This window comes from Carya illinoinensis, chromosome 10 (assembly GCF_018687715.1).
Source record: "Carya illinoinensis cultivar Pawnee chromosome 10, C.illinoinensisPawnee_v1, whole genome shotgun sequence".
Classification (NCBI taxonomy): Eukaryota; Viridiplantae; Streptophyta; class Magnoliopsida; order Fagales; family Juglandaceae; genus Carya; species Carya illinoinensis.
Genome location: NC_056761.1, coordinates 31,966,280 through 31,971,444, shown reverse-complemented (window position 1 = coordinate 31,971,444; position 5,165 = coordinate 31,966,280).

Sequence of the window (5,165 nt, the reverse complement as noted above, 5' to 3'; positions counted from 1 at the left end):
TTGATCCTCTTGTTTTCTAAGTTTTGGGTTGTTGATGGGTTGTTTGATTCTTTTACCAAGCATGCATTGGAGTAAGATTGAATTCTCTATGACTCTGAAATTTGTGATTGAAGATGGTTTTGAGAAAAATTTTCAAAAATTTCTTTTATGTCAAGTGAAGTTTTGTGGGTACTTTGGTTTAAATCTTTGACTTTGAACACAATTGAGCACATAGTCGTTTTTCTCTTATTCCATTTTGCTTATAAAGAGAAGAAGTTGAATTAATTGAAAGAGGGAGGTTCGATTTTGCTTTGCTCTAGAATCCGTTGATGGGTCCTTGAGGCGAAATCCTAGTCGAGACCAAATATTAGAGAAATGATCTAGGCATTTCTTTGGCATAACCAAAAAGCTTTCCCAGCCGTCCTAAATGTCATGCCATCATTACATGGTGTGTTTCCATAGTCAACCCCCTTGAGCCTTCATGAGCCTTTATTGATTCTTTAAACTACATAAACCATGCCCGCTCTAAGCCTGAAAAACAATGAATCTACCGTTGATAGTTTGAGAAAATACTTTGGTGGAGAGTTACATTTAAAAGAGAAAATTGGTTTCATGATGAAACGTATTATGTTTGCTCTATTTGATCAAAGAAAAAGAAGAAGAAGAAAGGAAGTGTTTAAAAAAAAAAAAAAAAAAAAAAAAAAAAAGAAAAAAGAGAAGAAGAGGAAAAAGAAAAAGAAAAGAAAAGAAAAAGAAGTCACCAAGCGGAATGTGAATTACCTCAAATTTTGTTAAGGGAAGTGTTGGTATTACATCAGTGATTACAGCAATTTTAATGCCACAAGTATGAGCATATTGCCAAGAAAGAGCTATGATTTGAATCATGTGAGTTTCTCTTTTAATGTTCTTTTCACTAAGTATTTTCCCAGTTTGATTTAATTTCCCATATCCAGTTCTTTCTTAACCCTCACCCTGTGGCCTATCATTACAACCTTAATAAAGACCTTTTGATCTTTGATTTTGGTGTTGACTACATTAGTGGAGAGGATTTCTGAAAATTGGACTTATGGGGTTAAGTTTTAAGAGAATTCTTCTGATTTTGGTTGTTCTACTTTTATCTGAGTTTGCAGGTGGTTTGAGGTTAAATTGACTATATCACACACCCACTCAAGGTCTTAGCTTTAGGTTGAAATAAACGCCTAACTCTTGCTTGACAAATTGCAAAATTTTTGATTGATTTTCTTGCTATCTTTGATGTTAAAAGAGTAAGATACTAGAGATGAAATCTAAATTCATAAAAGTTTGGTGAATGATGATACTTCTCTTTGGGGTCGAGTTGATATTGCCTAAACTATCATTTGTTTTTCTTTTTTGTTTGAGGACAAACAAAGTTGTAAGTTTGGGGGTATTTGATGGCTTGCAAAATTTCATATTGCAGATTTTACAAGTTCGCTCGAGCGGAGGCTTTTGGCCGCTCGAGCGAATTCAGGCAGATTCAAACGCTCGACTGCCGCTCGACAGGGAGCTCGAGCAGGTTGCTGAAAAACGAAGATCGCTCGAGCGGAGACATTGGCCGCTCGAGCGAAATCAGGCAGAGTCGAACGCTCGATGTGCGCTCGATAGGACGCTCGAGCGAAATCAGGCAGAGTCGAACGCTCGACGCGCGCTCGACACCCCGCTCGAGCGAACATCGTATTTTGACAGATTTTAGGTTTTCCGCCGTGGGACCATATAAAAGGCCATTCTTCACTCTAGAGCCGCGGTTTTTGACTGGAGAACACTCTTTGGGAGAGAAAAACATAGCTAGAGGGATTCAAATCATTTGTTTTGGAGACGGAATTCCAATTTATTGCACGTACGTTGGATTCATACACGAGCACGGACGGGAGAAAGGCGTTGAATCGTTCTCTTGAGCTTTTGACGACCAGTTGAGGCTGCAAGGAGGATTTTTCAGTGTTTATTTTCTTCTTCCCATCTTCTCAGAACAATTATGGTGAATTCGTTTATGTTGAATTCCAATTCTAGTATGAGCTAAATTTTCTTCTTTCTAGGAAAACGATGTAACCTAATTCCGAACTATGCTTGTTTGTCCATGCTAATTTAATGCAATTCTCTCTTTGTTTATCTGATTTATTTTGAGTTTAATGCTTCTAATTAACTGGCCATTGATTAGATGATTATTAATCTTGTGATTTGCTATCGAAAGAGGGAATCATAGGGTAGATCTTGGATATTTCAGCATAGGTAAGTATAGAGATCGAAAGACTTGTATGAACCTGTGTAGTAATTAAATCATTGGTCTTATTGCGTTCTTGATTATTTAATTTGCATACTCTTGTGTGAATTGATAAACTAGAATCAATTCCAATTGACTATCGAAAGAGGCTTTTGGATGAATTAGAGATTTGCTAATAGACAAAAGAGGTTTAAGTTAAATTAGCTGGATGAGAAAAGCATAGTGAAGAATTATGGTGAAATCGATTTCCTAGAAGTTTTCTTCCCTATTGAATTTGATCTTCAAACATCAGTTTTACTTTCTTTGCTTATTTCTCTTGAGTTGATCTAGTTTTATTTGCTACTACAAAAACCTTAGCGATTCCTCTAGATAGAATTGAGATTAGCATAATTTTGGTATTTGGCAAGAGTAAGGTACCAATCCCTGAGGACGATACTCTTCTTATTGCTTTACTATAAAACTACGATACTGTGCACTTGCAGTTTTGCACCGGTCACTCTTCCAGATCTTTCCATTTAAATTTAGAAAACTTAGACTCAAAATTTCAAAATTTCAACCATACGGATGTGTCCAGAATGATCAAAATAGTTGGAAAGCACTATTTGATCGTTGAAATCGGACTCCAAATGGCTTAGATCAAGCCCAAAATGGATCTGGAAAACGGATGGTTCTGATTTGTCTGGCTCGTGGGATGCACGCGCTGGGTAGGGCATCTGGGGGCGCGTGGGAGCGTTGATCACATGCGCTGCAGCACCTGTGTGCGCGTGGGGAGCGCGTGAGGCGCGTGTATAACACGTGCTGAACCTCTGTAAGGCGCGTGGGAGCATGTCCGTCACGCGTCTTCCTCCTCTGGAGCGCGTGGGGGCTCGTGGGAGCATGTCCGTCACGCGTCTTCCTCCTCTGGAGCGCGTGGGGGCTCGTGGGAGCATGTGGCTCAGTCGTCTTCAACCTCCGATGCGCGTGGGGGCGCGTGAGTTGCAACAAATACACGCGCTGATTTCTAGGGGCGCGTGTGGGCTTTTCGGACCTCCATTTTCAATGCCGTTTGCGGCAACAGATTCGTCTCAACGTGAGGAACACTGTGGAGTTGTCAAAAATTGATTTTGACCAACTTGAATTTTCGGACGGCTCGAACCAAAGCTCTGATACCAATTGTTGTGTCTTCACGCACAACAATTTTAAAGTGGTTCAGCAAATTGTTTACGTCCACTGGAGTATCTTTTATAAAATTTGTACAAAATTTACAAAAAATCTACAAAATTCTATTTCTCTCTCATGTCCCTCTTTCTCTCTTCACCCACTGCATCTTTTGTATCTGAGCTCTTTCCTATTTATAGGAGAGAACAACCCACCATTTGCAGCTATTTCAGACTTGGGAGAGGGTGGGTGGCCTAACATAACTGCTGGAGAGTGGGTGGCCTAATAAGGCAAAGCACCTTACGATGCATGTGCAAATTAGGCCACTTGGGTGGCTTTCAACAGATTCAACATTCTCATGGAATGAAACATTCCCACATTCCAGAAAAACTAGATTTTCACATCCCGACAATGCCCAAAAATCACAAACCATATTTTCACATTCCAAAATTAAAAAAAAAAAAAATCATCATCCACATTCCATTTTCTGGATGAAAAAGCAGAGACAAGAAAAAAGGAAAAAAGAAAATGGCTTGGCTTACCATGCGGTGGCAGACGACGACGGTGTGGGGATTTGGAGAAATGCTTTGGCTGCTGGTCGTGGGTCACTTGCAAGGATGTGGTTATGAAGTAATATGATGGAGATGAAGAAGAAATAGAAAGTGATGCCTCAAGTGATAAATGAGAAGTGAGTTTCTGGTGCATGGGTTTACTTGTAAAAAAACATGAAGATGGAATCATTGTTGGGAATTTGGACCTCCAAATTCACCCCCTCTAGGATCTACTCTTTTGCAGGAATAATAAGAAAAATAGAGAAATAATAATAACACAAGAAATTTACGTGGAAACTCCAAAACAGGAGAAAAACTACCAGACCCAGAGAAGAAAATTCACTATGTGAAAAATTATTAAAATCATACAATTTTTCTCCTCACCACACCTACAAAGCTACCCCACTAGTAAAACTTTAACTTTACACCTCTTCCCCTTTTACAAAAAGCTAATAGAGGAATTTAACTAAAGTCAAAAGTTACTAGATAAGCTTTCAACTGGTGCACTTAAACTAAGAGACTAAGCCTCTTATTTATAACTCATGAGTCTTGCCTCTTCCTCACTCACTACCAATGTGGGACTCAAAGAGCAATACTCAACAATCTCCACCTTGCGACTTTGACTGGTCCCACAGCCAAGCTCCACTTCAATGAAGATCTTCATAGCTTCCGCTATCATGCTTCACCATAAAAGCATACCCACTCAGAATAAATCAATTCCAAGCATTTCACTTCGGCCCATGTCGAAAACAACCTTGCTGAAAATTATGGTGTAACTTCCACGTTTGGCTCTCCTGAAAGTTCATCAGCCATCGACATGAATTTCTACCACACACCCTGCATCAATGCCAAACCAATGCCTGTGTGCAAACTTGTGGACCCGCTAATATTAACACATCCTCTATCATGGCAACTTTGGGAATTAGCGGCATGCCATTAGGATGTACATGTCTTTTTTTAAAGATCAAAATCTTCCATGGAGAGAGACACAATATTAGCATCAATATCAGTATATCCATTTACTGACTTGGAGCCACTTGTCAAACCTACTCCAGCTCTTGGACAATTTTTATTGACGTGCCCAGATTGTCCACACTCCCAGCAGACTACTTTCTTCTTCATGGAGTTCTTCATCTTCCCATTTCTAGCTGCTACCTTCACTAAATTCTCAAGTGAAACATTACTTCCACTACTTAGTCTTCTCTCTTCAGAAAAGATTTTACTGGTAACCTCTGAAAAGATTATTTTCTCCTTCCCATGTA